Below are 13,161 nucleotides of genomic sequence, written 5' to 3'. Positions count from 1 at the left end.
CCAAATATAGAATGAGACTAGTCTAATTCATGAATGATTTCACATCTTGAGTAAATTTATCTTGTTTTTAGGCTGTTTAAGGGTATTATTTCATTGGAAAAAAATATTTAAAAATACTGATTGTACTGAATATTATTTGCAGTGTTACTGAACACACAGAAAAATAAAATAAAACAATACAATACAATACAATAAAAATAAAAAGTATGGGCTTTCATTAAAAGCACTACAGGAATCAAATAAGATAATAATAAAATAAAATATTATTGTTTTTCTTCAAATATACTACAAAAATAAAATAAAATATTTTTCTTCAAAAGAAATACAAGAATAAAATAAAATACAATTAAAACACCAAGTATCAAATAAGATCAAATAAAAGTATCAAATAAGATAAGATAAAATACAATACAGTTTTTTTTAAAGCACTACAAGAATCAAAGGAAAAAATAAACAAATTATTGTTTTTATTCAAAAGCACTACAAAAATAATTTATTGTTTTTCTTCAAAAGTACCACAATATATATATATATATATATATATATATATATAATTATTATTATTTTAGGTGTTGTTTTTCAAAAGTACTGCCAGAATAAAAAGGTAATGGGATTGTTTAATAGAGGTTTTAAGTTGTTATGTTCCAATTCCCATTTCTGTTTAGGGAGATCGATGGACTTCTGCTCATCCATCTCTAAAAAGCCTCATCGTCCAATTCAAACGGAAACAAAGGTCAGCGTGGACCATTTTTCCTACATTTGTAACTGCAACTCCCGCAGAGTTTGGCAGCTGAATGTAGGTGGGTTGCAGCGGCACGTCTACAGGTGTGGTTATTTCAGGGCAGACTGGAGCTTTTCTAAATGCAGTAACTCTTCCCTTGATGTGGCCTATCATTCAGCTCATGTCGAGCTGTGACAAGACATGACACGTTTTGACAGATTATGACAACAGGTTGGCCCACACATCTGATTCTCTGCTTGTTAACCAGCATTAACCAGCACATCCACTCAACGTCAGTGATGAAACTGATGGCGAGGTTGATGTTTGTTGTTATTTTCTGATTTTTGATGAATGTCTGGCTTATGGTGCACAAACATATTGCTTAAAGGGATAAATTACCCAAAAATAAAATTCCTGTCATCATTTACTCACCCTCTCAAGTCGTTTCAATCCTGTATGAATGTCTTTCTTCTGTTGGAAACAAAAGAAGATATTTTGAAGAATGTTAGTAACCAATCAATTGACGGTAGCCATTGGCTTCAATTGTGTGTGTTTTTTTTTTCTTCATTTTTTCCATACTATGGAAGTCAATGGCTACCAACAAGAGTTTGGTTACCAACATTCTTCAAAATATCTTCTTTTGCATTCAACCGAAGAAAGAAACTCATTCAACCAAAACTAAACATTTTTTGGGGGGAACTATCCCTTTAATGGGGAAAATGCCTATTTTAAAGGCACAATCCAGCCAAAAATAGAAATTCTGTCATCATTTATTCACCCTCATGTCAGTCCAAACATGTGTGAATTTCTTTTCTTCTGTGGACCTTAAAAGAAGTTATGTTGATAACCAAGCAGTTTTGGTAACCATTGACTTTCATTGCATGGACAAATAATACAATGAAAGTCAATGGGAAACGCAACTCTTTGGTTACCAACATTCTTCAAATATATATTTTTTATGTTCATTCGAAGATTGGAATGACAAATGATGACAGAATGTTCATTTTTGAGTGAAATATCCCTTTTAAATGGATAGTTCATCCAAAAAATATGGGTTTGGAATGACAGGAGGACAAGTAATAATGACATAATTTCGATTTTTGGCTAATTATTCCTTTAATATGCTGATTACATTCATTCCTCACATATGCTAATATATCATGTTTTAAACTGTCCATCAGTCAAAGTAAAATCTATCAAACTCCACATTTGCCTTGCAAAACGACACAAACTCTTTAGCCAAAAAAATGAGCCACTTTTACATTCCCCTCAACATCCAAGAAAATTACACAACGTCCCATGATGACTGACCCTCAAGGTTTCACTTGATATATGAGCCATTCAGTCTGTCTGTTTTGCTCTTCATTTTAGCATGATGCCTGGGTGTAAATATGCTTTCTCAAAAATATCCTGCAAAAGGATGCCAGCGTTTTCCCTGCGTTCGCACCGCGCCGCAGACTAATAATGCGAGTTTATTGTTCGATGCAGTACGGAACGAGGATATGTCAACAGTCAAAAATGTGCGCTGGAACAATGGAATGTCTGTTTAATGTGAGATGTGTGGGTGGCACGTCAGGATTGTTCTCTTGATTTATGAGGTTCCTGTGCTTTTTTTACAGTAAGGCTTAGCGCAATATGTCCTCGGAGCTATATCCTGTTGGGAGCAGTGACCGACATGTGTTCCTGTGTTGGAATGGTGTGTCATTCGTCTCTGGCCAGAATCTCCATGGTGCTTATCACCGCCATATGGGATACTGGCACAGAAAGACGGTGCGGCAAAACAGGGCTGCATCACACGACTGCGGGTGAATGCTTCTGCATTAAGAAGTCGAATGCATCAAATGTGCTGTGCAAATGTATACAGGCCCGTTTATGTGGCGTAAGACTAATGTGAGCTGAATAATGACTCTATTGTTTTCTGTAGAGCTGCTTACAGCTGAACTGAACTTGTTTCATGATTGATATACTTCAGAAAAAAAGGTACAAGCTGCCACTGGGGTGGTAACCTAAGGTACAAAAGCTAAAAAGTACACCTTTGTACTTTATTTACCCCTAAATAGTACATATTAGTACCTTAAAGGCACACATTAGTATATTAAAAGTACATATTACTATGTTTTGAAAAGGTACTGCCCTAGTGACAGTTTTGTACCGGTATTAATGAATAAATAAATAAATAAAAATGCACAGTCAAAAATCAAAAGTTGAGAAAACATGAAAAAACTTGAGGGATGTAGCCTCTAAAAAACAATGAATCATGTTTTTTACTTGTAGATCCACGCTCAGTTATCTTGCATTTCAAGTGAATACGAGCATTAGTATTTGTCTAACTTGTGTATCAGTTTGTGATCATGAGCTGAATTCAAAGATCTAAGACTTTTTCTATGTACACAAATCTGTCTAAATCTGTGTTAGTGAGCACTTCTCCTTTGCCGAGATAATCCATCCACCTCACAGGTGTGGCATATCAAGATGCTGATTAGACAGCATGATTATTGCACAGGTGTGCCTTAGGCTGGCCACAATATATTTATGCAAGAATAGCCCATGCTTTGACCAAAAATAAATTAGTTAGTAAATAATAAATTATTTAATTAATTTAATTTAATATATTATGTAATATCAACTTTTTCTACATTCGATAGTTGAATGAATCTTTAAAATACACTGAAATAAAACTGATGTAGAAACAATTTCACAATTAATGACAAAGATACATTGAAATTTTGAAATAAAACATGACATTTCGAAGTAGAAACAAATAGTATTTTCTTGCAAAATGCTCTTCAAAAATCTTTGTTTTATTTGCAACTTCAAAAAAGTTTTAAATGGAAGTTGGACTTTTCTTTGAACACTAAAAATACTTTAAGAAATGATGTGAACAATAAGTCAACATATGTTTTTCCATTACTTTAACTCATAAAAATAATTTAACCAATTTGAACTTCACACAAGATTCAAAAATGTTGAAGTTGAAGTTGAATTTTTTAAGTTTTAGGCTGAAATTACTTGTGTGGGCAATTTGATTACAGGTCAAATGTAAGGTTTTAGTTTTTACGTTTATAATGATCTAAACTGATTTGAGCTGAATAATGGCAGTATTGTCTCATATTTGAAGAAGTTTGCACCATGAATTATATTATTTTCCCATACTGTTTGAAACACTTTATAAGCACGTTGTAAATAGAGGTGACTCGATTTGTCTAATACAATGCATGTACGCTGTGGATTGCACATGCATGCCAACACGCCCACACACGCTCGCTCCGTGCCCGCAATTCCATCAACACACACCTCCACACACCCATGTGCCCGGATAACCACGGCCAAGCCCACACACGGTTATTTGGCTGTGGTTTCGTGGCGAACGGAGGGAAGGTTTGCACCAGGGGCCTCGTTCGGAGAGGAGGCCTGCCAAGCTTCGGAAATCCTTTGATGGCTCTGGAACTTGAGCGAATCTGTCCAAAGTGCTTGACGTGGGAGATTATTGTGGTGTCGTGCACCAGATAAACCTACAAAGATCATGTTTATGTTGAAAAACAGCCATATGTCACGCTTCCGCAGCTGCCAGCGCCGGTTGCGAGCCTCGCACACGCCATTACGGTCGAGATATCAAGCGGGATACGCATTACGAAAACAGTCCCCAGACAGGCAGGCCTTTCATCTAAAGTTATTGCCACGCTGCCTGGGGTAATACATCACGAATTCTGTAAGGACAATTCTAAGAAGCGCAATCTGAGGACAAATGCATCATAGTTGCACAGTGAGCATTTTGTTACAAATAATGTTGTCATCAATTTTCATCTTTTGTTTAAACATATTAGTCTTTTGGACAAGATAGGTCATATTTCAGCAGTTTGATAAATTCTCCCTTCTTGCCTTTTCACAGGATGTGCACTTAATTAATTAAACAACCTTTAATTGGACAGATTATTCCTAATGGTTGTGCGATGCTAAATGTACAAACTCAGAAGAGGCTCAGGAGTCATTATTTTAATGCCAGATTCTCAGCTCGTTGCAATCAGTATATTTCAAATAATTAATCAGTTTCACATCGCAAGAAACATTTGGCCTAAAATAGACAAATTACGCTCACATTTGTGGAGGATTTTTTTTATGTCTCCAATACTGTCCTCTTCTGTAATATCACAGATGCATTATTCATTCATAATGCATTATTAAGGGCGAGTGTGTGTGTGTGTGTGTGTGTGTGTGTGTGTGTGTGTGTTTTCTTCTTCTAATTTTATGATATCTGCAGGCATTTGGGTGTTTAATTAGGGCGGTAATGTCCGGTGATGTACGTGATGGATTTTTACGGAAGTCGGCTTTAACTATCTGAGGCGATATCATAAATCACAACCTTGGCTGTAATGCTCGTGTGAGTTTGTTTAATTAGGATGTCCACCGAGAGATTCAGGGTGTTGCTGGGGTTGCACAAGGAATGCCAGTTATACAAACACAACAGAGATTTCACATTTCATTGTGCTCCGAGGATTATCGCTGCTATACTGTTGATAAAAAATGAAAAATGGGTCATTTGTGCGTTGACACTAAGGAGAGTCTGTGTGTGGTTTTGTTTGCATGCATCTCTAGAACTTTTGTTATCGTCTTTGATGGTTTAGATTATTCTCTGTAACTCTGCTAACTCCTTGGAGAATCAAGTAAAAATATTTCAAATCAGGAAACCGTCACGGCCTGTGTTGTTCATTGCACTAAAGTTCAAGTCAACGAACACGTCTTTTAAATATTATGTTTAAATATTCTGTAAAACTGAGTTTACACATAATAATAGACTAAAATCTTTACGCTAAATAGGTCGTGTCCAATACCTTGTCAGCTGTTTGGGAATCAGAACAGGAGCATCGCGCGAGTGAATCATTCTTTTGAACCGATTCGTTATAATGAATCGGTCAAGCTAAACATTCTGAATCGGTTCGCGATTCTGTCTTAATTATTCAGTTCACTCGCTGTTTCTCTCTCGGTAAAAACTTTGATTGAATACTTTAGAACACAGAGAACAACAAAAGTGCATAATAAAGTGGATATTTATTTACCTGTCATCCACTGAGTCGAAGCTGCGTCTTATCGTTTGAAGCTCTTCATCGGGTTCAAGCTACACGTGCTGATTGTGAACGAACTGCAGGTAAACGATTCAAAACACATACATATCAAAACACGAACATGAAAACATTATCGTGATATAGTTGTACAATGGCGTTTTTGGGTTACCTTAACATAGTGTATGACTATATTTCGGAGTTTCTTCAACCGCGATCACTTTTGGCACTGAATTTTTAGAAAATAAGCTTAAAACACATTTTCACTTATTAATTTGTATACCATCTATGTCCATTTCATGAATATACTGTATATGTATTTTAATTAAAATTGCCCTACTCATTTGTCTTGCTATGACTAATTTCCTGGCTAAGTTAACGTTAGCAGTTTCATAGATACGTACACAATTAAGTATTTTCACGTTTTTTGGATATATTCTTTCATTTGAGCTTGCTTGGAAATGATGCACAATAAAAATATTCTGTTCATAAGCGATATTTACCTTGATTTCTTTTCGTTTTCCCGACGCAACACGTCTTATATTTTAGCTCAAGCTCTTCACTGACACCAGTCTCGCTGACTTTTGAAAAAAACTTTATTAGGGGCAAAAAATGTTTCTTTGGGTGGAAATGACAATGAATTAAAAAATAAATTGAATTGAATGCATCGATTTGTTTCCCCAGAAAAAAGTTCTGAAACAAAATCTGTTAATTAAAGGGGTCATCTGACGTTGCTAAAAATAACATTATTTGGTGTATTTGGTGTAATGAAATGTGTTTATGCGGTTTAAGGTTAAAAAAAACACATTAATTTCCACATACTGTACATTATTGTTTCTCCTCTATGCCCCGCCTTTCTGAAACACGTCGATTTTTACAAAGCTCATCAGTCTGAAAAGCGAGGTGTGCTCTGATTGGCCAGCTATCCAGTGCGTTGTGATTGGCTTAATACCGCAAATGTTACGCCCCTTACCACATTGTGATGCCTCGTCCCGGCCGGAGAGACGAGACAAAAACATTAAAACCCATCTGCTTCTATTTCTGTTTAAGTGCTAGTGATGCATACTTTGGAAGTAACTTCACTTTAAATCAGAGTTTGGGTTGATCTGAATGTTCTATACTAGACCTCATGGAAGCAGGATCAAATTCGTGGGCTATCAATGTTTAACATGCCCAGCTGGATGGGAACTGGTAAATGTGGTGCGGCATGGTACCGGGGGCACGTAGGCCAGGTGACCACAGCAGGCACGCGTGTCAGTCCATGCTCATTAACGTGACTGATAATGCCATCTATCAGCCGTCTAATTGGCGATGAGGATCTGCGGAGGGTATTTTAACCAGGCCCACGTATCCATCACACAGCTGTGGACAAGATGATGGCACTTCATTACCAGAGTACTAACCAGGTAAAAGTCACATCCATTTGTAATGAGTGCGGGGGCCGCTTTCACTCCTGTCCATTTTCATTATGTAAAGTTCAACGCATATATATGTGTATTGTAATTATCTTGATGAATATGCAAGCTTCGCTTTGATTTTTCCACATAATGTCACCAGCAGCGAAGACGAGCAAGTGCTGTGGAACAAACTGGTGAGGTGAGCATGTTTCGAATTGATACATACAGTGTGCAAGCAAATGCTTCCACTGAAGTTTCTCTTGATCATGTATAGAAAGAGTAGAGAAAGAGGACAAGAAACAACAAAGTAAAAGGAATTGAGAAATATCATGGGCCAAATATAAACCAAGAAGTCAAAATTTGGGTAGTTAGCATGGCCTGGTTAGCCTCTGTTGGTAGATGCCATAACTAAACACACACATACATACATGCATATATATATATATATATATATATATATATATATATATACACACAGTATATATTGCTATCAAAGAAAGATAAAAGCCATTGTATACCGTTAATAAAGTTATAAATTGTGTATGTAATATAAATGTTATAATAATAATAGAATAAAATATAAATATATATTAAAATTGAATATAAATTGTATATTTATAATTATATAAAAATATATATTAGAACATGAATTAATACACACATGCATATATATATATATATATATATATATATATATATATACACACAGTATATATTGCTATCAAAGAAAGATAAAAGCCATTGTATACCGTTAATAAAGTTATAAATTGTGTATGTAATATAAATGTTATAATAATAATAGAATAAAATATAAATATATATTAAAATTGAATATAAATTGTATATTTATAATTATATAAAAATATATATTAGAACATGAATTATATACATAGAAAGCATATTAAATGGAAGTAAAGTGTCTAATGTTTGTTTCGAGTAACTTTTGTGAAAATAAAATGTCAAAATATGGGGAAATAATGTCCTATCGTCATTCAGCGTAACAGATATAATTATGTAACAGTGAAACCCTTATACTGACCTGTATATAAAATGTATAAAAGAAAAAGTGATCATACTAAATTTTATTATATTTAAAATGATTAAAAACTGTGCTGACAAATGGGTAAAATCGAGTGCTTTGAAAGATGGTGGCAAAGATTGGTAAAGGTTTACAATTTCAATTAATTCGTTTTTGGGGGCTACACTTGTGATCCTTAAATAGAGTCATCTAATGTCATCCAATGTTTCTTGTTCTTTTTCGTATATGAACTATTGTTACACTGAAAAGCATTTTAGTGAGTGTCTTCTGTAAATCAAGGTAAAAATGTATGATAGTCATTATTCTTTGCACAGAAAAAGTAAAATGAAACCGGACACATTGTACAACATCAACGCTCTATTTGTGTGTATAGCTCTTTTTTTAAAGGCATGCAATGACTTACATTTATCTTATTCTTATATATTATATTTATACAGTTCCGACGATAGACTGAAAAACATCTGCCATTGAGATTAATGGAAAAAAGATACCTTTATCAGGTCTTGTAGACCTCCTTGATATTTTTATTGTAGTATTATTTTTTGAATACTAATGCTTATATACAGTATATATATATATATATATATAATTGTTTTTAAAATAAATGGAATTTATTTATAAAAATATATTTTTGTTTTGTTTGAAAAAAAAAAATAGATACAGTACAGAAAGAGGCCGGGAAATGTTACAGATTCAAACATGCATCGTCCACATGAGCCCCATGGCTCAATGTTTAAAGCACATGCGCTGTCCGCTAAGCCGCGGCTTCGACAGAAAGACGTTCTAATGATCTGCACAGGAAAACTGGCATGGCAGGCAACATCTCCACTTCCTTGGGTGTTTCCTGCCAAAGAAAAATTGCCAATTCATCCTTCGCTGTCCAGTCCAGTACAAAAACTTTGCTAAAATGCCCAAAAGTCCATATTTAGTAATTCACATGTCAGTGATTATCATTTCCAACCCTCTCAGACTGCAGCAATGAATCTTTACCCCCCTCCATCTCCTCTTCCTCTCATTCTGCCTCTCCCTCACTCGTCCTTCCCATTTATTGCTTTGTACAGCAAAGCACCATTACTGATCCCTTCCAAAGCACAAACTAAAAATCTATCCCGTTGTCATTTGCTTCGCCGTGCCATCTATCATCTGGGAGCGGGTGGGGGGAGTTTGGCAGCATCTCTGCGCCAGAGAGGAGGCGCTGGAACAGGAGGCAGAGTCAAGGACTTTCAGGCGCAACAAAAAACTTGTCACAATTATTTATGGCTCTAGCTGGGACACATAATAGGACACATCAAACTGCTGTTTTTTTCCTCCCTTTCAGTTTTTTTTTTCGCTTTTTCTTCCCCTCCGCGGCGATGAGCACCCTCACGTTGCCGGCTCCCTTGTCGAAGTGGGTCACAGGCATCTCTTGCCTTACACATACAATTTCCAAGACAATGGCGGAGCACTTGGGGAAGTGACAGTGACAAATACAGGAGGCCCCACCGAAAGCTGGGCAGGCTGTTACATGAGTGATTGCGCCAATAATCATGCAGGGCCGTCACGTGGCCCCGGGGCAGGAAGGAGGGAGGGAGAGAGAGAGAGAAAGAGAGAGAGAGAGAAAGGAGGGGAAGAAACGAGGGAGGGAAGAGTAGATGTAGGGATGGACTGAGAGCAGGAGAGATGAAAAAAGAAAGTATATTGAGATGGACAGATGGAGAAAGAGTGAACTGCTTAAACAGGAAGGGAACAAGAGTGTCGATGGAAATGAGCGCATATACTGTAAGCTTCAGGAAATACAATAGATAGACAGACAGACAGATTCTTAAATAGACAGATAGGTAGATCAAAAATGTCACAGATGATTGATTGATTGATTGATTGATAGGTGGATGGATAGATGGATAGACCTACAGATGGATAGATAGCTTGAAAATTCATAGATCGATAGATGGATGGATAGCTAAAATATTTCATAGACAGAAGATAGATAATAGGTGGATGGATAGATAGACGTATAGACGGATAGATCGAATTTGATAAATAGACGTATAGATAGATAGATAGATAGATAGATAATAGGTGGATGGATAGATAGACATACAGATGGATAGAAAGACCGAAAAGTTCTTAAATAGACAGATAGATAGATTGATAGACGGATAGATAGATAAAAAAATCACAGGTAGATAGATAGATAGGTGGATGGATGGATGGATGGATGGATGGATGGATAGACGTTTAGATGGATAGATATATCAAAAATTTAATAGATGGATAGATAGGTGGATGGATAGACGTGTAGATGGATAGATATATCAAAAATTTCATAGATAGATAGATAGACAGACATACAGATGGATAGATAGATAGATGTATAGATGTATAGATAGATAGATGTTTAGATGTTTAGATAGATAGATAGATAGATAGATAGATAGATAGATAGATAGATAGATAGATAGATAGACAGATGTTTAGATGGATAGATATATCAGAAATTTCATAGAAGGATAGATAGATGACTGTATGTTGAAGTCTGGTGTGGTTGGTTATGTGGGACTCTGGTCTGTGTGCAGTGGTTTCTAACAGGTCCTGGCAAATCATTTTTTACACCCTTATCAAGCATCTGTGACTTCCTTCCCCTCAGATGAGGTGCCGCTAAATGACTGTCACCTCATGCACAGCTCTGTGATTGGGAAGGGGTGGCTCAGGCTCTTTCCTGCCGTGACCTTTCTTAAACTCACCCGCCCGGGGAATTGGGTAGAGCCTGCGATTAAATTACTTCTCCGGCACCTCGGCCACTTGGCTCGGGCTCACAGGCTAGGGTAAGGGCCCCTCCCCGACCCGTCACGTCTGCTACAGGCAGTGCAACGCTTTGATTTTGGCAAGCATCACTATTGTTGCTCTTACTATACTCTTGGCCCTAAATATTAAATGTAAGTATTGGTCTGAGGTCCAATTATAATGTTAGTCAAGGGGGTTCTTGCATAAAAAAAGTTTTATTTTAAACATTTTGATAAAAATACTAAGAATTCTTAAAATAATAATGATAAAAATAGAAAGTTTTCAATTAAACATTTTCCTTAAATTGAATAAAAACTGCATTTATTTGTTTAAAAATACAGCAAAAATATTGTAATATTGTGAAATATTGTGAAATTGATACTTTTTTATTGTAATATATTTTAAAACGTAATTAATTTCTGTGATGATTTTTTTTTTTCAATTAAACTTTTTGTCCTCAAATTGTTATGCTGATAATATAATTTATTGTGGAAATATTGCACTAAGTAATAAATATGCAAATAGGTATTTTCACTAGCTGTCTCAGAATTTATTTCTACGTGTTGATGTTTTCGAAAAAAGTGCCTTATGCTCACCAATCCTGCATTTATTTTATTTAAAAATACAGCAAAAACTGTAATATTGTGAAATATTATTACAATTTAAAATATCTGTTTTCTACTTTAATGTATTTTAAAATGTAATTTATTCCTGTGAGGCAAAGCTGAATTTTCAGCATCATTACTCCAGTCTTCAGTGTCACATGATCCTTCAGAAATCATTCTAATATGCTGATTTGTTGCATTATCATCAATGTGGAAAAAAAGTTGTGCTGCTTCATATTTTTATAGAAATCATGACACGCCTATGCTGCGACAAATCCACAAGCTTATTTTCTTTTGATATGAAAGTTTAACTTGCCAAAAATGAGCAGTGCGACTAACATGTAACAAGCAGAGTACTGTTTCATTTAAAAAAATCCAGTCATATTAACTATATATTTGAGAAATATCACCTGAGCGCTCGCTAAATCACTTTCAAGCATGTGCGTCTCATTTACTGTCAGACCGCAGACGCTAACAGTGTGCTTTTCACACACAAGGTGTCTCTTAATTTGAAAATGATGAATCTCTGATATAAAAGACAAAAGTGGAGCAAAATATTGAAAGCTCAAATAACCTTTTTATCACTTTTATAACTTCCATAACTTTACATATTAACTGTTTTTCAAAGCTAGCTCATTTTTAGCAGCCCGTTTTGATGGCATATCGCTTCCTTTTAGGCTGCGCCTAAAGCTTGTGAATTGATATCAGAGAAAGACTTGTGTGATAAAACATAATAAATGCCGAAAACTCTTACAGCGAGTGATTTCACACTCAAACGGGGTCTTAATGCTGTTACGACAGGCAGGTGGGGGGCTACAATCAAACACGCTGACTGAATATGACTGCTATGCTAAACTATTATTGGCTGTTTCAGAATCCAGTCAGCTGTTTTGGTGACAAAAGGACAAAATTCTAAAACTTTCAAATTAAAGTGCAAACAGAGCATATAACATAAAATTGAATTCAAAATTATAATAGTATATTTATAACTGGTGTTCAAGATAACAATTATAAAAATAATTACCTTTATTGTGATATTAAACATCACAACAGGCATTTATCCCTCAGTTTATTGCTTTAAAATGACAAGTTGTATTAAATTAATAATCATTTATATTAATATAAGTACACATGGATGTATTATATATAGCTGATTGTTAGCTTAGCAACATGGTGATGTCAAGCTGTATTGGAATCAAATCATGCCATCCAAGTGCTATTTGTGAGTTGTTGCCTATGGAAAACATTAAAAATTGCTCACTTATGAGGTTCTATCTTTGTTACAATGTTGCCTATGTAGGTAATAGTCAGTAATATGCCCAATATTCAGTGAAAGGCCTTCCGTTTCTCAAATTCCTAGGGCAATGCCAAAGAATACTATAAATATTGTAAATATGGGTGATCACACAGGTTATTTTTTTGTATTTTGTATTTATTTTTTTATTTTTATATCTTTATTTTTTAAAGTAGAGGATCCTCAAAGGCATTATATAAAAAAAATAAGTATTGAGTATACTATGATATTTTTGTTATTATTGTGAAATAGATTTGATATTTTCTCTTTTATTTTCACTTATTT

At 35.2% G+C, this 13,161-nt stretch overlaps 1 long non-coding RNA gene across 2 annotated transcripts in view; it reads right to left on the bottom strand.

The window, feature by feature from the left end:
- The window catches only part of LOC107664253 (uncharacterized), a 78,612-nt gene that overhangs the window by 7,228 nt on the left and 58,223 nt on the right, over positions 1–13,161 (bottom strand). The window contains exon 3 of one of the 2 annotated variants that reach the window (XR_001631441.1): positions 5,797–5,858. The exons of the other annotated variant lie outside the window; for it this stretch is intronic. This is a non-coding gene — a long non-coding RNA (uncharacterized LOC107664253). Of the gene's footprint in view, positions 1–5,796; positions 5,859–13,161 lie in introns of those variants that run through there. 2 annotated transcript variants of the gene reach the window in all.

The sequence above is a fragment of the Sinocyclocheilus anshuiensis genome, unplaced genomic scaffold, assembly GCF_001515605.1.
Source record: "Sinocyclocheilus anshuiensis isolate Anshui unplaced genomic scaffold, SAMN03320099.WGS_v1.1 scaffold67, whole genome shotgun sequence".
In the NCBI taxonomy this organism is placed as follows: domain Eukaryota; kingdom Metazoa; phylum Chordata; class Actinopteri; order Cypriniformes; family Cyprinidae; genus Sinocyclocheilus; species Sinocyclocheilus anshuiensis.
The sequence above is the reverse complement of the archived record's forward strand: the minus strand, read 5'-3'. Positions and strand labels throughout refer to the sequence as shown.